General features: G+C 37.7%; 1 pseudogene; it reads right to left on the bottom strand.

The window, feature by feature from the left end:
• Positions 1–309: 309 nt before the first annotated feature.
• Positions 310–24,143, bottom strand: LOC101595990 (annotated as a pseudogene).
• Positions 24,144–24,702: the final 559 nt, after the last annotated feature.

Raw genomic sequence — 24,702 nt, 5'->3', positions numbered from 1 at the left:
ACAAATTCAATTTACTAAATTTCACCTTATGTGCCATTTTTGGATTGACTTAGAAAACTTGAACTGCTGAAGTTCACTTCTGGCTTCTTGAGGATGTTTCTTGTTCGCAAAGCCCCCAGTTGTGCTGGTAGCTTCTTACGGCCATTTGCCGCTTCATCCTGTGACCAGGGCTCTTGCATAAAGACATTTATTTACCTTTGCATTGCAAAAGCGTAAATAAGAATTAGCTTCACTTTTATAAAACTCCACTAAAAAGAAATCCATCTAATTTTTGGGTCAGTTCACAAAAATATTTTCTTTTTAAAAAAATCAAACACTTTTATGAGAATAAAGATCCTTCAAAGTTTTAAACTCTTCTATGAGAGTTTTATTTTGATTTTCCAGGATTGCAACTCGATTTTCCAGGCATTTGACATACACTTTCTTCTTTCTTCGACATTCTAGAGCAGCTTCTCTGTTTTCATCAATCCTATTTCTCTTTTCAATTGGGGGTCATCTGTCTTAGTTGCCTGAGAGGTAAGAGTGACAGGCAACGTCATCAGCACAGCTTGTGGCAGCCAAGTGGCTGATGGTATGTCTGCACATCTCCTGATGCAGTTTGCACAACCACACTTGTGCTGGGCACAAGTATTTGCTGTCCATCAGAGGTCTGTGCATACTGGAGAATCGTACCTTGCTGAGGATTGCCTGAATTTGTCATGGTTAAGGTCTGTAGTCCCTGTACTCCGTCTGTGCCTTCACTGGCCAACTGCAAGGCTCCATTTGGGGCAATGGCAATGTCCTGTCCGCTGCTGGTCTGGTAGATGGGAGTTGGAACAGACATAGAAGTAACAGCTGAAACTCCAGGATTTTCCATGTCTCCTTTTCTGCTTCCTGTTTCTTCAGAAGAGAGGTCTTTCAAATTTTTTCTGTAAGAAGGGCGCCGTGCTAGGATCCCGTGAGCTTCCTGTGAGGATCCTATCCTGTCGGATGAGTCCTGAGACTCCTCACTTTCTGATAAAGATGAAACCTGTGGCCGTCGCGGGGGCGGACACGGTCCACTCCCCCTCCCAGGTGGATCCGAATTCACTTCCCAGGGCCCCTCTCGCGGCGCGGGGAGGGCCGCGTCTCTGTCTCGGATCGGGATCGGGATGGGGATGGGGCGGGGACGCGCAGGACACTTGAGAGCTCGCTGTCCTGCCTGCCGCTCCTCCGCCGTCCTGTCCCGGGAGCCTGCGGCCTGATCGACACCAGGCTGGAGCAAGGGGGGGGGGGACCGAGTGCAAGTGTGCGTGGGGCTATGTACTTCTTAATGTGTTTGATTATGTCCTTGATTGGCTGGTACACCTGTGAAAGTGTGTAATAATAAGAGTTCATGTCTTCAGGACTTTCCTGAGAAAAAATGTTGGCAGAAAGTGATTTTTAAATACTTCATTTTTCTTCAGATTTTGAAAACAATTATGAATTTCATAGGTCTATTTATGGTTGTATTTGAATAATATTGTTAATCCTATAGATTGTTTTCTTTATATAATTTTTAAAGAAATTTATTGGGCTGGGAGATGGCTTAGCAGTCAAAGCACTTGCCTGCAAAGCATGACCATGGTTTGATTCCTCAGGATCTATGTAAGTCAGACATACAAAGTGGCACATGTGTCTGGTGCTTACTTCCAGTGGCTGGAGGCCCTGGCTTTCCCCTTCATTCTTTTTGGTTTCCTTTCACTCTCTTTCTCTCCCCCTCTTTTTATATTAAATAGATAAATAAAAAATTTTAAAAAATAAAATAAAGAATTTTTTTGGTTGTACTAAAGATCTTAGTTAGTACTTTAAACTTTTGTCGATTTATCGGAGATGCTAATTTGTAAAATATCATTAAATAATTGCTACAAGTCTTGACTATGGGTACTTACAAATGAAAAGACTCTTTGTAATGCTTATTATAACCATTAACAAGTGAATTAAGTATGGCCTATGGTAGATAAAATTGTTTGAGGAAGAGCATGGCTCCCACTTATTGAATCTGGGAGTTTGACTAATAACAATCAACTTCCTATTTAGATAAGATGACATGTATCACATTGCATTAAATTTGTATCAAATGGAATTCTGATTTAGAAAGAATATTTTCTTTTAATATTTAATCCCACTGTTTTTAAGGTATCTTTAAGCATGCACAATTTATTTTATTACCATGTGGCTGGCAATCAAATTCAGGTTGTATTTTTTTGCCATGAAACTGTATCTACTTTTATTAATAATATATGCTTCTTTCAGATAATATGTTTGAAGTGCTTAAAGGAATAGAAAATAGTTCTTAATACTATTTTAAATATGCTAGATCCCCATTAAAAACATAGCTCATATGTAAGAACAAATGTATTTGTGGCACTTTTAGAAAGATTTTTTTTCATATATTTAAGCTTTCATGTGCACTTATTTAGATTGACGTACACCTAGACTCTCCATGATCTCTCCTTTACACTCATGTATTCACTGGTTACATAATGGGCATAGTGGGGCTCACCATTTTTTATTGGTTTCAATATTTCAGTGTATCTAATAAAGTTGTATGTCTGAAGTGCTTTGATGTTCAATGTGGCATAAGATATTTTTTCAGAGAAAATGGAGAAAATGGACACATGGAGTCTAAGAAGAAGCCAAGGTGAAAGACTATGTGACACCCCCTGAGACTTCTCTGCTGAGAAAAATATCTAGAAACAATTAATATCTGTTCAATGTATTTATTCAGGTATCAATTATAAGATGCAACAATCTTTAAATTACCCAGACAGAAACAACCAATTCAGAAGAAACATTTATACCATAGAGGATTAAAAATCCTAACTTGGGCTGGAGAGATGGCTTAGCGGTGAAGCCCTTGACTGTGAAGCCTAAGGACCCCAGTTCGAGGCTTGATTCCCCAGTACTCACGTTAGCCAGATGCACACGGGGGCGCATGTGTCTGGAGTTTGATTGCAGTGGCTGGAGGCCCTGGCTCACCCATTCTCTCTCTACCTCTCTCTGCCTCTTTCTCTCTCTGTCGCTCTCAAATAAATAAATAAAAATGATTTAAATATTTTTAAAAATCCCAACTTTCCACTACTTAATTTATTCTTATGATTTAGAATATACATTCTGTTGCAGTCAGATTTGCATTGCTGGTATTAAACACCCGACTAAGAGCAGCTTGTGGGAAGAAAGGGTTTATTTTGGGCTTATAGACTTGAGGGGACATTCCATGATGGCAGGAGAAATTGATGGCATGAGCACAGGGTGGACCTCACTTCTTGGCCAATATCAGGTGGACCACAGCAACAGGAGAGTGTGACAAACACTGGCAAGAAGAAGCTGGCTATAATACCCATAAGCCCAACCCCCACAATACTCTGCCTCCAGGAGGCATTAATTCCCAAATTGTCATCATCTGGGGGACCTAGCATTCAGAACACCTAAGTTTATGGGGGACACCTGAATCAAACCACAAAACGTTTAAAAAAAGAGTGGTTGTGCCAAGTGTGGTGGCACACACCTTTAATCCCAGGTGAGGATTACTATGAGTTAGAGGTTAGCCTGGAACTACAGAGTGAGTTCTGAGTTAGTTTGGGCTAGAGTGAGACCCTGTTTTGGAAAAACAAAACAAGCCGGGTGTGGTGGTGCACGTCTTTAATCCCAGCACTTGGGAGGCCAAGGTAGGAGGATTGCCATGAGTTTGAGGCCACCCTGAAACTACACTGAATTCCAGGTCAGCCAAAGATAAAGGGAGACCCTACCTTGAAAAATCAAAACAAACAAAAAAGGGTTGCTAAGAAAGTTTCTCCCCCTTTTTGGTAAATGAGGTCCTGGAGTGATTCTATAGGCCACAAAGGTCAGAAGAATCCATAATATACTGTCACATGGTAGTTAAGACATAGAGTTTGGCTGTAAACAAGATTTTTAAAAAGTTACAGGTTGTTGGGTGTGGTGTCTCATGCCTTTAATCCCAGCATTCAGGAGGCTGAGATAGGAGGAGTTCTTTGATTTCGAGGCCAGTCTGAGACTACAGAGTGAATTCTAGGTCAGCCTGGATTAGGGCCTGCCTCAAAAAAACAAAAGAAAAAAAAAAAAGTTACAAGTTTACAGCTGGGAAAGGAGTAAATTTAAATTCAAAGATCAGCTAGGCATGGTGGTAAACACCTTTAATCCCAGCACATAGTAGGTAGATGTGGAACGATCACTATGAGTTCAAGGCCAGCCTGGGACCACAGAGTTAGTTCCATGTCAGCCTGGGCTAGAGTGAAACCCTATTCAAAAACAAAAAGGAAAACTGAAAGATCAGGGCAGGAGGGATGGCTTACTAGTTAAGGCTTTTGCTTGCAAAGCTAAAGGACCCAGGTTAGATTCCCTAGGACCCATGTAAGCCATATGCATAAGGGGGCACAAGCATCTGGAGTTCGTTTGCAGTGGCTGAAAGCCCTGATGCACCGATTCTCTCTCTGTCTCTCTCTCTCTCTTTCTCTATCAAAATAAACAAATAAAAATATTTTAAAAAACTGAGATGGAATCCCAATGTAGTTTTAATCTGCATTTCCCTGATGACTAGGGACGTAGAACATTTTTTTAGATGCTTATACACCATCTGTATTTCTTCCTTTGAGAACTCTCTATTTAGCTCCATAGCCCATTTTTCAATTGGCTTGTTTGATTTCTTATTATTTAACTTTTTGATTTCTTTGTATATCCTAGATATTAATTTCAGAATGTAAGAGCCAAAGGAAGGGTTGGACTCCTTACAACATGCTCCCTCCAGACATAAAATGGCCTCGATATCCATGATCTCATAGTGCCTGACACTACCTCACAAGACCATCATAAGAGGAGGGAAAGACCAGGACATCAAAATAAAAGAGATACTTACTGAGATGGGGAGGGGAATGATGGAGAATGGAATTTCAAAGGGGAAAATGGGGGGGGAGGGTATTACCATGGGATATTTTTTATAATCATGGAAAATGTTTTTTAAAAAATTGAGAAAAAATAAAATAAGATAAAAAAATCCCAACTTTCCACTACTTAATTTATTCTTATGGTTTAATAATAGAAAAATCAAATAAAATTTGACACATGAAGTGAATAGAAAATATGTAAAGTATGCAGTGTAATATCTGTAATTATTTTCTTTTTGAGACCAGGTATCATACTGTTGCTTGAGGTTACTAATTACACAAACCTGACTTGAAATTCAAGAAAAAGTCCATCTTATTGTCCTGAGTACTGGCATCACAAGAGTATGCTACCACAACCTACTTACTGTAACATGTTCAGCCTTTCAAAAATATTAAGAAAATGGGCTAGAGATATAGCTTAGCAGCTTGCAAAGCCAAACACAGGTTAAATTCCCAGAACCTATGTGAGCCAGATGCACAAGTTGGCACATGAATCTAGAATTGGTTTGCAACAGCTGGATTCCCTGGTGCACTAATATTCTCTCTCACACATGCACACATGCCCACTCTCTCTTTATTCTTGCCAATAAATAAATATATTAAAATATCAAGAATATTAACCCATATAATGAATTATTTTATAACTCTCTACATTTGATGGTGTGTGAAATATGCCATTCACCTTTGTGGGAAAAAACATGGTCATTCAAATAGTGGTGTCATCCTTGTGAGAAGATGTGTATAAGCCATTATGGAGGCTAGTAGTTTATTACCTTAAAAAAGTCTTAAATATATCTATTATGTCCAATTGTCCTTCATAGGGTCCTGGCCTCATGAAATGACTTTGCTTATCCTGAAATATTTCATTGTTACAGATATGTTTTAGAATTTATGAACATAAACTTGATAAAACATGCATGTACAATAAATCAGGAATAAAATAGAATAATTCACTCATTTGGGTTAATTATATCAGAGGGTTCAATCAATGGTCATGTGGCTTCACAGTTTCTTGGCCAGACTGAGGTAGAATATTTTGGAAGGGAGTATGTGTTCAAAGTTATAAATAAATAATAAGAATAAAGAGGAGGAAAGAGAAGATAGTCAAAAAGAAAACTGAAGAGAAGAAAGAGAGGAAGGGGCACCAAGTCATATATACCCTTTCACTGCTCAATGCTGCAAGGGCACTATGCACCAGTGGATTCCATCCACTGAAGACAGCAGTCTTTGTGAACCAATCACCCACCCAACGCTCCACCTCAGGACCATTGCCATGTCAGGATCAAGTCTTCAACATTATGAAATCACAAGCTAACCAAAATTCTACTGCATGCATTAGGAAACATTGCAGATTCTAAACAGACAAGGAGAAAATGTTTATTTTCTTCTGTGTCCTACTCTTTGCTGTCAAATAACTTAAAATAAATACATGTTAATTTGCCATCTCCCTAAAATGTTATCTTTAAATACTTTTGTTCCCTGGATAATTATGTTTTGTACTTGATTTGATCATAAAATTTCTTCATACACAATTTTAAAATAAAGACTTATATCAATCAGTATTTGTGCTGGTGTGCTAAAGAAAATGTTTTATTTAGATTTCATTATATTTTTGCTTGTTTGTGTGCATGTGCGTGTAACACTGCATGTGTGTTGTGTGTGTGTACATGCACATGTGAGTGCACTGTGGTGTGTGTGGTATAAACATGCTTATGTGTCCTTGTGACACCCTGTGAGCTTGCTTGTAACAGGTTGCACCTGCACCTCTCAGTGTCGAGCCAAACACTGCCCAGTTCAATTACTTTCCTGCCCAACCTGATTTTAAGCCATAGTCTCTTACTCATACTGGAGCTTGCTGTTTTTCACCAGCATGGGAAATTCCCTGGTATCTTTGCTCCCATTTGCTGGACTGGGGTTATAGGCACATGTGAGCATTCCCAGCTATTTATGTGGGATCTAGTTTCAAACCCCTGATTTCACACCCTTAAAGGCTCTCATGCTGTCTAGGAAAGCAAAGAACTAAGCCATCTCTGAAGTCTTTAACTTTAGAAATTTTTGTTTCTTTGCTTTTTTTTTTGACATAGGATTTTGTTCTAGCCCATGCTGACCTGGAATTCACTATGTAGTCTCAGGGTGGTCTCAAACTCATGGATATCCTACTACTTCCACCATCCAAGTGCTGAGATTGAAGGCATGCATTGCCACCATGCCTGGCAATTTTGGAATTTTGATGGTTGGTGTTAACACATGATTATGCCTCAAACACTGTGCCACATGCACACAAACAAGCAAAAATATAATAAAATATAAATAAAACATTTTCTTTAGCACACCAGCACAAATGCTGATTGATATAAGTCTTTATTTTAAAATTGTATATGAAGAAATTTTATGATCAAATTCATTGGATGCTGAGTCCAGCACCCAGACTCTCAATTCTTATGTTAAGTCTATGTGAGTGAAATAAGTATAGAAGAAAATAATACTATGTAAAATCACACAATATCCTTAGAGTGTATGTGAAGAAATCACATGTGGATATTCTATTCATGCTTTAGTAGCAAGGGATATAATTGGAAGGGCAATTTAATATTTATCAAATAGTGACAATGCTTTCATTTACAAGAATATTTTCTTTTTTGACATCAGCATACTAATTCCACATTTAAGCAACATGGAGATATCTATCTATCTAACTATACATACATACATATATATAATGTGTATATATATATATATATATATATATATATATATATATATATATATATACACACACACACACACACACACACACACACATGATTACTAATCCTGACTACTGCTTGCTGCTCATTCTCCTCAGTATCAGAGTATGGTAATCATGGGCTCATGACTCTCACTTAACAGTCATTTGATCTTCTACTAGTAATCATTCTCTGGGAGTCCTTCCTTGCCCACATTGATCTATGAAGATACCAGTTTGCTTCACGTGCCTCTGATATGGATCAGGGAGTAAAATTATTATTCCCTAGTCAAGATGATTGTTTAAGAATTACTATGTGACAGAGTGTCCCCACACTGCTGTTTGGTCACTTCAACTACACTGAGTCATGTCAGTCAACATCTAACACTTGGGGGATTTCACTCTCAACTCAACTTAGGCCTATGTTTAAATACTTATCAAATGAACAAACAAACCAAAGTCAAGTTTTTCTCATAGTATGCTAGGTTATTATTTTAGGTTAAGATTAGGACAAGGAAGAGGTAGGCCTACTTGTTTGCTGCTCTATTTTCAGGATGTCACCTTATTGATTAATTAAGTAACAAGGTTGAAAGGAGAGAAGGACTTGATATCATGTGGAAGAATGCATGCAGAGAACATTGCATGCCAGGATGGAGGATCATACAGGATCATATACTTTGGGGAATATTTAATCTTTGAAATTGTGTTACCTGAGAAATATTTTTATTTTAGCTTCTTGTGGGAAATGAGCTTCCTAGGTACCTAAAAGCAAAATTTTCAGTAGATGCAAATACTGTTTAAAGGAGCTCCCAATTTTATTTGGTGAGGTTTCACTGTTTTTGTAGATGCTAATTTGCCATAATTTCCAAGCTTGGATCCTTTTCATCTTGGCAAAGGTAAGACAGTGCTGGCTCCAATGACAGGAAACAATACAATTCGTCCATGCTGATCCTGGAGTTAAGATAACGTAAATTTTCTTCCAAAGCTGTGAGAGGAGCCAAGATCAATTTCTGCAGCAATAGAGTGCAAAAGTAAAGAGAACTGAAGGGAACCATTGACTTTAAAGATAATATGATATGATGTAGAAAAAAATACACAAGCATATATATGATTTTTAATTTGGCAGTTGTTATCAAAATTGTACTACTTAAAAACTACCATAATCCAGGCTGTAGAGATCCCTCAACAGTTAAGGCATTTGCCTGGAAATCCTAATATCAGGGGCTCAATTACCCATTACCCAAGTAAATCCAGATGAACAAGTTGGTACATTCATCTGGAGTTCATTTGAGGTGAACAGAAGACCTGACATATCCATTCTCGCTCCCTCACCCCTTTTGGTCTCAAATAAATGAATAAAAATAAAATATAATTTAAAAACTACCAAAATCCAAATATGGCTTAGAAACTCCCATTAATTTTAGTAACTTACAGAAAAATCATTTGATGTTCAGTAATATGTAGGTTATGTCTAATTTATCAATCAGTTTTCAGTTTGAAATTGCATTACTTATCTTTGATTAAATAAGCACAATTATGGAAAATATCACAAATGGAACATTTGCTGAACAGAAATAAATTGAATTTGACACAACTTTATTTCATGGACTCATCAGTTTTGATTTACCTAATGCATGAATTAAACATATCACTCCTGAATTCACAGAATATAAAATGAAGAATGAATTTGTAGCTAAGGTTTTGTGAGTTCTTTTTTGCCTATTTATTTTTTCACATTAGTGTTTCAATCTATCCCAGACTAACCTGGAACTCTGTAGCTCCAGGCTGTCCTTAAATTACAATGATCTTCCTTCCTCTGCCTCCCAAATCCTGGGATTAAAGGCTTGTGCCACCACTATGCCCAGTGATGTTGAGGATTCTTGACATTTGTTTGGAAAAGTAAAATATACTTTGCATATGAAGTGCTTGATCTTATCTATGAAGTCCTTGCATTTTCTACTCTGTATCCTAATCTTCTCCCAGCCAGTAGCTGACCTTCAAGTCTGAGGTAAAGTCATTTAAAAGACTGTCAAGAGTGCAGGCTGGAAAACCAAAGGATGTGAAGCCAAATAGGAAAGAGATAATTTCTTATTTCATCTTCTCAAAAAGATTCCTAGTGCCCTTTCTTTTTTGTGTTTTTACTCTTTTTTCTTTTTTTATTCATTACTTTTGTACTCAGTGAATACAGTCAAGTTGGTACCATTGTTAGCCTCTTCCCTGTCCTCCCTCTTCTCCCTGGCCCCTCCTTTTTGAGGTATATGTGTCATGCATTATGGAGTTAACCCTCAGTTATGGGTAGGAGGAAATGTCTCTGTGTATCATGACCCAACATGTGGCTCTGACATTCTTTCCACTCCCTCTTCCACAAATTTCCCTGAGCCATATTGGGTTCATTTTAGGTCGGCTTCAGTGATGAGGTCTTGGGAGCCTCTGTGTCTCTGGATATCTGGTTTGATTGTTCTCTGTGTCTGTCTCCTTCATCTTTGGGCTGGTATGAGGTTCACCAAGAAAATAGCACCCTTGCTTGTTGTGCCAATTATTCTTAGATTCAGGTGGGGCCCTTTTGAGGTATGATGGGATGGTTCTGTCCTTAGGATCTGCATCTATCTGAAAAAGAGAAGCAGATTCTCCAACAGAGAGTAAGACTAGCACCAGAAAAATGGGATAATCCTTATTTTTTTAGAGAGAATTTAATATGAGTAGGACCTCTTGGAGCCCACAATTGGTGATAGCTTGATAATGGAAAGCAGGATCATTTTTGGATCTGGTTCTGACTTGTTTTCCAGCTCCAGCTATGGGTTCTGTTCCACTGAATGGACCAGTTAGCCAAATAAAGAACAGTTGATATCCCACAATGGCTGTGTGCCTCTATTGCACTTGTATGAGCATCACAACAGGTTATTTGCTGCTAAGTAGGTTAGACCATGAGTTGTTTGGACAGATATTAGTCATTTCCCCCAGTCACCCATGTAGCAACTTCGGGCACTAGACACACTGACTGTCTGGTGCTGACTCTTTTCCAGTTTCCAGCAATGTCACTCCATATTACGTGTCAACTGCATATGGTGTCTTCAGCAATAGGGTCTTACCACTAACATTTGGCAGGTTATCAAATAATCTGACAGAAATTTGTCATTCTTTTAGGAAACCCTGCATGTCTCTCTGATAAAAAGTTCACTGGGAATGATAGCCACCTGCTGGTACTGGGAGTTACAGGTCAGTGCTCATGAAGAGAAGGAAGAAACAGATAAGTAATATAAAAGAGTTAGATAGAATGGGGGGGGGGGCTGTAGAAGATTAAGGTCAGTCTTTATCATACCCTCTCCAGTGGCTTGTGACTCAGGTGTTCCCTATAAGGTCCTGGTGAAGGTTTAACCATTTGGTCTGCACTTTAGGGTATAGAATTTTATGATACCATTGATGTTTGGGTCCAGATTTGTGTCTCCCACCTGCTCCCTCGCCCTCTGCACCCTCCTCACTCACCCCATTGTCCAGTCCTCAAGATGCTTGCTAGGTATGTTGGCATCTTGCATAGATTCAGGTTATGTGCTGTAGATGAGTGAGAATATGCTGTGATTATCTTTCTGTGAGTGGGTAAGTTCACTGAGAATGATCTGTTCCAGGTTCAAACATTTTTCTTCAAATTTCATTGTGTAGGTTTTTTTTTTTTCTTATTGCTGTATAGAATTCCTTTGTGTAGACATACCACATCTTAGTTATCCATTCGTCTCATCATGAACATCTGGGTTGATTCTAGCTCTTAGCTATTATGAATTGAGCTGCTATAAACACAGCTACTACTGGAAGAAAATATAGGAGGAACTTTACATGATAAAGGAATGGGAAAAAACTTCCTGAACAAAACCCCAGTAGCACAGGATTTTAAACAATCACTCAGCCAATGGGATCACATGAAACTGAGGAGTTTCTTCACATCAAACATACAATAAGCAACGCCAATAGATTACCCACAGACTGGGAGAAAATATTTGCTGAATATCCAATTGACAAAGGCCTAATCTCTAGAATCTACAAAGAACTGAAAAACCTAAACAATAAAAAGTCAAACAACCCACTCACAAAATAGGGCAAAAAGCTGGGCAGTTGCTCACAGAGGAAGAAATACAAATGGCAAACATACACCTTAGAAAATGTTCATATCCCTAATCATCAGGGAAAAGCAAATTAAAACAACTATGAGATTCCACCTTACCCCAGTAAGGACAGCAAACATCAAAAAATTAAATGAAATTCAATGCTGGTGAGGATGTGGAGAAATAGGAACCCTCATTCACCGTTAGTGGGAATGTAAGATGGTGCGACCACTTTGGAAAACAATATGGAGACTCCTATAAAGCTGACTATAAAGTTTCCAACAGACACAGTTAATTCCTTACTAGACATGTGCCCTAAAACCATCAAGCCTCAGTCCAAAAAGATTTGCTCAACCATGTTTATAGTGCTATTTCTTGATCAGAAAAAAAAAAAAATTGTCAACTGAGTTTTTAAGACATTATATAAATTGTGATTAAAACTAATTCTGTTTTTATTTTTTATTTATTTATTTTTGTATTTTTGATGTAGGGTCTCACTCTAGCCTAGGCAGACCTGGGATTAACTATGTATTCTCATGGTGGCCTTAAACTCATGGTGATCCTCCTATCTCTGCCTCCCAAGTGGTGAAACTAAAGGCATGCAACACCGCACCTGGCTCTAATTGTGTTTTCTTTCTTTCTTTTTTTTAAATTTATAATTTATTTATTTTTTATTAATTAGTTTTGTATTCTGCAAATACAGTCAGTTTGGTACCATTATAGGGCTCATCCATGACTTACCCCCTCCCCTTGGCCCCTCCTTGTTGAGGTATATGGGTCATGCATTGTGGAGTTACCCACAGTTATGGGTAAGATAAATGTCTCTGCATATCATGACCCAACATGTGGCTCTGACATTCTTTCTGCCCCCTCTTCCAAAAAATTTCCCTGAGCCATGTTGGGTTCATTTTTAGTCTGCTTCAGTGATGAGGTGTTGGGGGCCTCTGAAGCTCTGGCTCTTTGATTTGGTAGGAGTTGATTTTTCTCTGTGTTGGTCTCCTTCCCCGTTTTTCTGGTATCCAGCTCATCAGGAAAACAGCACCCGTGCTTGTTTTGCCAATTTTTCTTAATTTCATCTGGGGCCCTTTTGAGGTATGACAGGGTGGCTCTCTCCTTAGGGTCTACATCTATCTGAAAAAAGAGAAGCATATTCTCCAATGGAGAGTAAGTTAGAAGCAGAACAAATGAGATAACCCTTACTTTTTTTTATATATAGAATTTAATAGGTGTAGGCCCTCTTGTTGCCCATGATTGATGATAGCTTGATAATGGACAGTGGGCTTATTTTTGGATGTGGTTCTGACTTGTTTCCCAGCTCCAGCTATGGGTCTTGTACCACTGAGGGGATCAGTTAGCCAAATCCAGAGCAGTTGGTTCCCCACCATGGCTGTGTGCCAATATTGCATTTGTAGGTCTCTCTGATCTAAAGCTCATTGTGGATGGTAGCCACATGCTGGTACTGGGAGTTACAGGCCAGTGGAAACTAACCAAAGGAGGAAAAGATAACTAATATACAAGAGCTAATGAGAAGAGACAGAGAGACAGAGAGAGAGAGAGAGTTAGGGAGGGAAGATATAAAAGATTAAGGTTAGTGTTCATCATACCCTCTCAGTGCCTTGTGGTTCAGGGTTCCCTGTCAGGGCCTGGTGAAGGTTCGGCCATTAGGTCTGCCATTTAGGAAGTAGAATTTTATGGTACCATTGCCATTTGGGTCTAGATTTGTGTTTCTCATCCCTCCATTGCCATCCCCTCACTCCACACCCATCCTATTGTTTAGTCCATGAGATGTTTGCTGGGTATGTAAAGCATCTTGGGTGGATTGAGGTTAGGTGCTTTAGATGAGTGAGACTATGTGGTGATTTTTTTTCTTAGACTGGGTAAGTTCACTGAGAATGATCTGTTTCAGGTCCAACCATTTTTCCACAAATTTCATTGTGTCATTATTCTTACTGATATACAGAATTCTTTTGTGTGGATATACCACATCTTAATTATCCATTCTTTTAGTGATGGCCATCTGGGTTGATTTCAGCTCTTATTTATTATGAATTGAGCCACTACAAACATGGCTGAGCAAATCTCTCAAGTGTCTGTGGTTTGAAGGTTTTAGGGTAGATGTCCAGTATGGTAATAACTGGGTCTGTTGGTATCTCTATAGTCAGGTTTTACAAGAGTCTCCATATTGTTTTCCAAAGTGGTTGTACCTTCCTACATTCCCACCAACAGTGGATGAGTGTTCCTAATTCTCCACATCCTCGCCAACATTTATGTTCACTTGATTTTTTGATTCTTGCTATCTTTATTGGGGTAAGGTGGATAGTTGTTTTAATTTGCATTTCTCTGATGATTAGGATAATGAACACTATCTTGTTTGTTTGCAATTTATATTTCTTCCTCTGTGAACTAGGTTCATAAAAGGTGTGGAGTAACTTTCCCTGTTATCCAATTGTGTGGCACAGTTTAAGGAAGATTGGTTTGAGTTCTTCCATGAAGGTGATAAATTCAGCTGACAAGCCATCTTGTCCTGGACCCTTCTTTTTGGGGAGGTTTTTTATTACTTTTTCAATCTCCGTGAGTGTGATGGGTTCATTGAGGTGATGAATCTGCTCTGAGTTTAGCTTTGATACATGGTATGCATCCAGGAATTTATCTATCTCCTCCACATTATCCAGTTTTGTGGCGTAGAGGTTTTTGAAATAAGTCCTGATGATTCTCCCATTTTCACTTACGTCTGTTGTTATCTCTCCTTTTTCATTTTGAATTTTGTTAATTTGAAGTTTCTCCTTTTTTATCTTGATCAAATTGGCTAGTGGTTTGGCAATCTTGTTTATTTTTTTAAAGAACCAGCTCTTTGTTTTTGTCAATTGTCTTAATTGTTTCCTTGGTTTCCAATTCATTAATTTCTGCTCTGTTTGTAATTATTTCTTTCCTTCTGTAGCTCTTTGGGTTGGATTGTTCTTGTTTTTCCAGTGCCTTTAGGTGTATAGTTAGGTTATTGATTTGGGATCTTTCTGTCTTTTTTATGAAGGCATTGAGTGCTATGAATTTTCCCCTGAGGACCACCTTCATTGTGTCCCATAAGTTATGGTATGATGTGTTCTCATTGTCATTCAAGCCCATAAATTTTGCAATTTCATGTTTTATTTCATCCGCTATCCATTTATTGTTTAAAAGTGTGATATTCAGTTTCCAGGTGCCATTGGGAATCTTGGTGGGTCTTTTGTTATTGATTTCTAGCAATATAGCATTGTGATCTGATATAAGGCAGGGAATTATGTTATTTTCCACCCTTTCACCCTGAAGAAGTGTCTGTCTTTATTGGTGAGGTGGGTTTCTTGAAAACAACAGATTCAGGGGTCTAATTTTTTGATCCATTCTATTAGCTTATATCTCTTTTTTTAATTTTTTTTCTGTTTATTTTTTTATTATTTATTTATTTGAGAGAGACAGGCAGAGAGAGAGACAGATAGAGAGAGAGAATGGGCATGCCAGGGCCTCCAGCCACTGCAAATGAACTCCAGATGCATGTGCCCCCTTGCGCATCTGGCTAATGTGGGTCCTGGGTAATCGAGCCTCAAACCAGGGTCCTTAGGCTTCACAGGCAAGTGCTTAACTGCTAAGCCATCTCTCCAGCCCTAGCTTATATCTCTTGATGGGTGAATTAAGGCCATTAATATTTAGGGTAATGCCTGTGAGATTTGAGTTGATCCCTGCCATATTGTGATGGTAAATATGGGTTGGTGTTTTCATGGACTTTGAAGTTTTTTGTGCCTACTCTGAGTTTGGTTATTGTGATCTGCTTCTTGTAGGCATTTGAGTTTGGTTATTTGTTTCTTCTCTGTGGAGAATTTCATGAAATACTCTCTGTAGGTTTGGTTTTGTGTTCATATAAATTGTAAAGCTGAGATTTGTCATGGAAAGTTTTTCTTTCATCATCTATTATGAAGGATTCTTTTGCTGGGTAGACAAGTTTGTGTTGGAAGCTATAGGTTCTTAGACTTTGCATTGTTTCATTCCATGCCCTTCTAGCTTTCAGGTTTTCCATTGAGAAGTCTGGAGTAATTTTGATGGTGTTACCTCTGAAAATGGTGTGCTGCTTTTTCTTAGCTGCTTTTAGGATTTTCTCTTTGGTGTCAATGTTTAGAGTCTTAGTGACAATATGTCTTGGAGAGTTTCTCCTTTGGTCCAGTCTGTTTAGAGTTCTATTGGCTTTTTGTATCTTGATGGATCTTTCTTTTAAGAGACTGGGGTAGTTTTCTTCAATTATTTTGTTAAATAAGTTCTCCATACCTTTGGTCTGAATTTCTTGTCCTTCTGGTATTCCAATGACCCTGATATTAGGACCTTTATGTGTGTTCCACCATTCCCTCATGTTTTGTTCACAGGACTTTTGAGCTTACTTAAATTTTTGAACTCTAGAACTGTTTCTTCCATCTTGTCTTCCAGATCAGAATTTGTATTCTCTACTTTGCTGACTCTATTCTTGAGAGCTTCTAGAGATATTTGGACTTGTTTAATTAAGTTTGCATTTTCTACTACTTTTCTATGTATAATTTCCATCCCTCTGTCAAGCTCCCTTTTCACATCATTTTCTGATTTTCTTGATGATTCTTGGAATTCATTCTTCCATTTCTTTCTGTCTTCATTTAGCATGGCCAGCTAATTTTTGAGGTCTTCTTTTTTTTTTTTTTTTCACTTTCCCTCAAATTATTTAACTCTCTTTGAACTCCTTCCAATTTCTTATCTATTAGCTCTATTTTAGTGATGGCAGCATGTACACAATTATTGGTTCTTTGTTGCTTTCCTGCAAGTTTTACCAGTAGGTTGGTCAGGGTTGTACTGCTCATAGCTTCAATTTGATGTTCTGATCCTAATGACTCTTCTATGTTTTGGTTAGATATATTCATTGTCACAGTATGTGATCTAACTGGATTTTCTTGCATTTGATTTGTCATGTAATTTCTTTTGCACTGTGGTCTGCTCATGATGGTTTATGGGCATATGGGTGGGTGGATCAGCCTGGGATCAAGCACAATGGGAATCTGAGGCAGCCTGGAGCATCTGCCAAGCAGCCTGGGCTTTGGCTCTCACTTGCCAAAGCCGCCTGATCTAATGCCTGGCAGGGGTGCCAAAGTTGTGTGAATTCTCAAGCTATACACCAAAGCTGCCTGTGTTTGAGCTAGGAGAGACACTGAGGCACAAATCACTGAAGCAACCCAAACTTGTCCTGGGAACACTGAGATTTGGAAGCAGTCTGTGTTCCCCAGCCACAGGACAATGGCAGCTGGCCAGTGCACAGACAGGTAGTGGATGGCACCTGACCTGAAGCAAGCGAGGGACACCGTCTGAGCTTGTGTGGCAGTTGCTGTTGGAATGGACTCATTGAAAGTATGGAGGCAGGAGCAGTAAGCGAGCGAGTGGGTGGAACAGTCTAAGCTTCCACACACAGGGTTTGATCTGTACGCGGTTGTGCTATGGAAATGGTGAGTACTTGTGGGAGAGGTGGCCTACCCGCTCCTGAGGGAATCAGTGATTCCCTGTTATTGCCAGGACTCACTGAACATTCAGTGGCCAGAGTAGTAAGAGGTCAATGGGCAGAGCAGTCTAATCTTCCACACACAGAGATTGATCAGTGTTTGGCAGCACTGTGCATAAGTCGGCTATTAGGGGGGAAGGGGTTGGCTACGCACCCATGAGGGGATTAGCAAATCCCTGTTTCCCCCCTCTGTAATCTCCCACTGACTATTGGAGATTTCTCTCCCCTAAAAGTCCCAGTGAACCCTAATGTCTTGCCTTTCTTTCCCCAGGACTTGCAGCACAGCTAAGCTAGGCAGTCAACATCTTGGCAGGAAGTGTGTTTTCTATACAAAAGTTTATCAAGATTTTTAAAGGACTGTTAGACTATGAAATCATCTTTTCCATTTAACTGGAAATGTATCTTCAGGACACCAATAATATTAGAAAATGATTACTACTGTTGCTGGTAATAAACACTAGTTATGTCAGATGTATGAGATAATTACAATGCTTCCTAGAAAATCCAATAAATCCCATAATTATTATTCCATAAGATCTATTTTCATGGAAGTTGGAACACAAATGTGCCATTTATTTTATCAGGAGAACTATATAAGTCTTTCAGACAGACTCAATCATATATTATGTCTAATTCTGAAGCTATTCTGTTTCCTTACATGAGTATTTTGTTTTCTACAAATGAATAGTTTACTATAAAGATATGGCAAACTGAAATAATTTTTACAATAAACCAAATTTGAGAATATACAGTTACATTTCAACACAGAAATCATCAAATTAAAATATATATTCTACAAATTTTCAAAACAAAACATTTTTGAAATATTTAACTCATTGATTCACATTCCTTGTTTTCATGCTTGCATACTTTGCCTTTTTTGTTAATTGATACTTTTTTACCTTCATGGTTATAAAGTAGTCTGCATGATTATGTATTATGTCTATCAATTAAATTAAATATTGTGGTCAGTGTAGATTTATTAGCTTTACTCCATAATTATTGTATGCATGCTTTCTTATTTTGTCCTTTGTGTTTTGGATTGCTTAATCAGAGTCCATTCACACTTTATATATGGCAACCCCAAATTGAAGTTTTCTGCTCCAGATAAGCTCTTTATGTTCCTTCACATAGTATGTATGAGATGGTTATTAGCTTTTGAAACTCTGTTTTCCACAGAGTCATTCTCATGGGTACTCCTTGACCTAATTCATGCTTTCTCTTCACATTGAATCTCCATTGTCTTCATTTGCAATGTTCCTATAAGAGTGCTAAATTCACTACTGGCACAATTAATCTTTCAGGCAAAGGTAAAAACCATTTATGCACAAAGTTGTTTGATGTAAATCAACAAACACATTATTAAACCACCTTCAAAAGTGTTCACATATATGGTGATGATAGACATGGAATGGTTGTCCAGTCACGAGGTAACATCAGGGGAAAGAATAGTTGCACTAAGGCTTCTGATTTGTTTTGACACCAATGCATAGTGTTTTCAGATTTACTCAATTTAAAGTACCTAATATTAGTGTTTTGTTTTTCTAAAATGACAGGTTTTCCCTTCCTGAATTTTTAATTATTTGTTAACAACTTCAAGTAGCTTTCAATAATTATTCTAATTACTAACTTTTGCCAAATAAGCCATTAGAGGATCACAGTGGCAGGTGCTTCATATATCATTTAGTAACCCTTCAAGAATTGGAGGTCATTTGAAATGCTGTACAAAAGAGACATGGAAGTTGTTTGTTGAGATACAACCTGATGTAAGAAGATATTCATCTTTTGGATCATTTTACATCAAACATTGATGCTATTCTTTATGAACTATATCAACTCAGCACACAACAACTCATTCCTGCCACCCCCATAAAAGCTGGATGTAGTCACATATATCAGCACACACAATTTAATTTCCAGTTTCTCATAATGTGGTCCCAACACTCCTTTTATTGATTTTCTTTCCCCTAGTATGCACATTCCTGACTTCATAACCTTAATCATGTTCTCATTCAAATTCTTTTTCTTCCAGAATGCTTCCTAAATGTCTTTCTCAAATGTCAGTGTCTAATCTTGTAAAAAATATTTGAAATTATTTTGTTTTATATTTTATTTTATTCAGTGCCATAGATATTTTCATAATTTATTTAATTATTCTATCCAATGGATATAGAATTTTAAAATTTCCTACTGAAAATAATTTTTAAAGACTTTAGTCATTTCATGAGTACTTTCTCTCTCACACATGATGTACTTGTTTTGCTTTTATTTATTTCTTTATATTTATTATTTTAGAGAGAGAGACAGAATAGGCATGCCAAGGCCTCCTGCCAATGTAAATGAACTCTAAATGCAATGGATCACCCTCATGCATCCAGCTTTACCTGGGTACTGGAGAAATCAAACTCAGATCAGCTTTACAAACAAATGACTTCAATCACTGTGCCATCTCTCCAAGCCCATGTTTTGCTTTTATTTACAGAACCATTAGGTAGTGAGGGTAATGATACTGATTCCTGTCTTATTTCTGTATTTTTGCATTTATTTGTGCTTAAATTTCCATAGTTGAAGATAACTTTCCAAACTTCCATATAGGATATATATTATTAATGCTGAGTAGTTCAAATATTTTACTTTGCTTATACTACCTAGTGTATCCTCACTTTGTTAATGGATTTTATTGATATAGGTATAGACATAGACAGCTAGAGATAGAGATCCAGTTAGATACAAATAGCTTAACTAAATATTCTCAGTTAATTTTACTATTTATTTTTGTTCTATGCTGCAGTTACTGAGTATAGTGCTGTAAGTGCTTTTGGTTGAAGTTTGAAGAATAGAGTGACTTAATTATAGCAACCATGTTTCTTTTACTGTTCTATATGTTGGTCTTCTACCTGACAATTCTGTTATCTCAAACTTTCTTGCCAACCCAGTATCTGGCTGTAGTTACAAATGTTAATGTTATAATATGGGCTTGATGCAAGTGCTGGTAAACTAAGCTGAGGGATTCATGCTTGCCCAGAAGTACATTATCTGGTGAGCCATTTTACAAGTCTATCAACTACTGTTCTTTTCTTTCTCTCTCTCTCTCTCTCTCTCTCTTTTCTGTCTTTCTTTTTTTTTTTTTTTTTTTTTGTTTTTTTAAGGTAAGATTTCACTCTAGTCCAGGCTAAAATGGAATTCACTATGCAGTCTCAGGGTGGCCTTAAACTCATGGCAATCCTCCTACCTCTGCCTCCTGAGTGCCATGATTAAAGGCATGTGCCACCATGCCCGGCTTCCAAGAATTTTTGAGCAGTTTAGTAACAAGAAATTTAATGGCCATTTGTAAAGATCCCTTCTCTGTCATGTGTCTCCTGAGGGTCGTAGAGTAGATGGCCAAGAAGCAAACTTTAAGAAATGTGCTTTGTTCCATTTTCTTACAGCATTTTGTGTACAGGTGAAAAAGTAGGAAGTTAATGGTTGAGAAGATGGCTCAGTGGGTAATGTGCTTGGCTGTATAAGCATGAGGATCTGTGTTTAAATTCCTGCCACCCCCATAAAAGCTGGATGTAGTCACATATATCTGTAATCTCAGGTTGAGCCAGAAGGATATCTGGAGTTTGATAATAATTTAGTCTATTCACATAGTTTACTCCAAGGTTTACTTGTGCGTGTGCATCTGACAAACACACATGTGTTCACACATTCACAGGAAAAGACAAGAAACAGAACAGAAAAATAGAGCAGTGTTTGGAAAATTATATATATATATATATATATATATATATATATATATATATATATACATACATACATGCATACAATATTTAATAGTAATATTTTAGAATTATAAATTAATTTACATTGAATTATCCAATTCTTCATGTGATTTTTGGAAAAAATAAAAAAAATGTTCAATTTGTGATTTTATGTATAAATGATTCACAGAAAAATAAGTTCTCTCTTTTTATTTATGTGTGTGTGTGTGTGTACATGTGTGTGTTCGGGCACACCAGGATCTTTTGCTGCTTTAAATAAATGCTGTTCCAACATTAGGAGAGTGGCTAGGAAATTAAACCTTAGCTTCCAGTAAGCTTTGCAATCAAGTACCTTTAATGCTAAGTCACCTCTCCAACCCCAAAATAAAGTTTCTGGAAGAGCTGGAGGCTGAAACTAAGATGCATACAGGTCAGACATCCTCCTGATGGTAACAGAGGGAACTTTAGATTTGGCTCTTGTTCACAATCAAGGACACCATTTTCTGTATCTTGAATCTTTAAAATTACTAACATGTTTTGTTAGTATATCCACAGCACTTATTTGTTAATTTGGTCTTTTTTTTTTTTTTTTTTTTTGATTGTGGGAACTAAAAGTAAAACTTACCAGTGAGCTACACTTTTAGGACACCATTCTTTGCTGGAGTTTCAGCAAATATCCTCTGATATATCTACTGATTTTGTGTGTGTGTGTGTGTGTGCATGTGAGTGTGTGCGTGTGTGTGCATACATACATGTTCTTAGTAACAAAGGCTACAGAAAGGTAATTGAAGAGACTACATATGCTTCCTAAGAGTTTGATTATAGGGTGAAGAGAGAAATAGATGGATGTAGGCTAATTTTCTAAGTTATAAAATTAAATGATTACAACAACTATTACTTAATCAGTTATGTAAAAATAATGAGTAAACATGAGATGGATATCATGTTTCAACCATGTGGAATCTGAATTCCCAACATATGTATGAAGTTGAATATATAAGCTATTTTACATGACAATTGAAAATTGAACACATATATGTGATGATCAGATTAAAGTAAGGAATAAGCCTTGGATATACCACAGAAGGAGAAAAAAAAAAACAGAATAAGATAGAAAAACAATAATTAACATTTTTGAGAAAAAGGCTGTCTATCCCATATTAGTCTTAAGAACTTGAAAATATACCTTGGAAGCATGACATTATATAAGCACACTTGAACAACATGTATATCTTTTCATTAAGAAAATAATTATTCAACTGTGAGGAAAAGGTTATCAGTAAGTAAATGATAATCTAAAGATACATGATATGACCATAGGGCTGTGGGGTAGGGTAGGAGACAGCAGAATGACTAGCACTGTTGAAGAAAGCCTCAGAAGAATGGATAAGGCAGCATCATTTTCAGTATCCAAGCAAATCACATGCACAGGGAAACCTGTACGGGACATTGTGGAGAGACAGCGAGAGCACAGGAGGAGTGTGGAGTCACTGTCCACAAACATATGTGGGACCACCACTGTGAACAAGAGTTGGGTTATATTCTGGAACATTTTTTCTTTTTGGTGATGTTTAAAATGATTTGTAGATCAACATTTTAAAGATTTAATAATTAGATTTAATAGCATTTGGTTTGGTACTATATACAATTTTCATACAATAACAGTAAAAAAAAAAAGGTTGGTTTATTTGTAATTTTGATTTATCACTGAAAGTTTGATTATCCTTGCAAAAATACAATAGCAAAATAAATGAAAGTCATATATTTGTGTGTATATATATATGTGTGTGTGTGTGTGTGTGTGTGTATAAATTTTTAACTACTTTTCCTAGTAACAGCTCTTATAATTAAGCACTGAATCTGTACAGCTTCATAATAGATCTCCTTACTTTTTTTGACCTTTTAGTCGAAATACTTTCCAGGGAAAGACCATCTTAATAAGTTCCTAAAAGTCAAAAGGAAATATAAAGGCTATTTTTGAGAACTGAAAAAGGCCAAAACACTTAAAATATTGCAACATTGTGCTTTTCTTCACACTATAAAATTGTCTTAAAATGGCAATTTCAGGATAAAGTCATTTTAAATTTGTTACCATGTATATTATATGGCAAGTTGCTTTTAAAAATCCTAAATAACTGCTTCCATATTAGTGTCTGGGAAACTTGAGAAAAATAAATTATTCCTGAAACTAGTTGTGACTGATTGCTAACAAATTGTAGGAAGAGAGAAGAGAAGAAAGAGAGACAGAGAGAAGTGGAAACTCATTGCTGTTGTTTGTGTGCCACTAGTAAAGAAGCACAGGAGGAAAATCTTTTTTTTGTTTTTTTTTTTTGTTTGTTTGTTTCATGTGTAGTCAGCAGGAACAGAAGCCCAGGTAGACAACACCTTGCCTGTCTTGATAGGACTAGATCCTATGCTGATCCATCCTTATCCAAGATGGCTACAAGCAACTCCTCAGCAAAAGCTTTGGGCTTCTTCCTCAGCTTAGCACACCTGTGGCCTGGTCCCTCCTGAGTCAGCTTTTAAAACCCACCAACCTCTCCCATACACACATTAGTCTGATGAGGAGGCGCATCCTATTGGCATGTTTGATCCACGGAGAGTCTAGGGGCCTGGGTCATTCTCTTCTTCAGTCCCCTCCATCCTCTGAATCTGCAGGAACACCATGGGTAAGTCACTCTGTGCCTCCCTCCCCCCCCCCCCCCGGAAGTTCTGTGTTACCTCTTAGTCTTTTCTGATCCCCATGTGAGTGTGAAGGAGAAAGGGATCTTGTGGCTTAGGTCTTATCTTTTGCCTTCCGTGTGTGTGTGTGTGTGTGTGTGTGTGTGAGAGAGAGAGAGAGAGAGAGAGAGAGAGAGAGAGAGAGAGAGAGAGAGAGAGAGATTCTTCAGGGGATTGTTTCCAAGAAATTTCGGTATGTGAAGGAGATTTTTCTTTCATCCCCCCATTCAAGAAGGAAAAGGGGGATAATTCCCTTCTGACATGAGTCCTTAAACTAGCCTTCCCTCTGGATCCGAATAATTTCTAGAATAAATCTCCTAATTCCTAATTTATTCCCAGAGTCAGTGTTTTTAATTCCTTACTAATGCAGGTAATAATCCAGACGTTGGAGTCCATGAGCTTAGGATCTTTAATCTTTAACATGTTTATGGAATTTAATCCTTCCCTGGACCCAAAATCCTGCCTCTCTAGGACAGTTTTGATAACTAATGCACAACTCTTTTTTTTAATAAAAATATTTTAATAAGTCAGGCGTGGTGGTGCACGCCTTTAATCCCAGCTTCAGTGAGGCTGAGGTAGGAGGATCACCCTGAGTTCAAGGCCAGTCTGAGACTACATAGTGAATTCCAGGTCAGCCTGGGCTAGAGTGAGACCTTACTTTGAAACCCCCCCAAAAAAAACAACAAAACAAACAAACAAACAAAAAAAACACAACCCAAAGAAAAAATTTAAATGTATTTGAAAGGAGAGAGAATGAGAGACTCTGAATAAACATGGGTCATGCCAGGGCCTCCTGCTACTGCAAACAAATTCCAGACAAATGTGCCACTTTGTGTATCTGGCTTTCTGTGGGTACTGGAAAATTAATCCCAGGTCATCAGGCTTTGCAGGCAAGCACCTTTAACCACTAAGCCACCTCTCCAGCCCTCAGTTGGTGTTTATACAAGAAGCAGTACTGGAAGTACATCTTTTCTCTGCCCAA

Source organism: Jaculus jaculus, chromosome 11 (assembly GCF_020740685.1).
Source record: "Jaculus jaculus isolate mJacJac1 chromosome 11, mJacJac1.mat.Y.cur, whole genome shotgun sequence".
Lineage (NCBI taxonomy): Eukaryota > Metazoa > Chordata > Mammalia > Rodentia > Dipodidae > Jaculus > Jaculus jaculus.
Note: the sequence above shows the minus strand (reverse complement) of the source record. Positions and strands in the feature narration are given on the sequence as shown.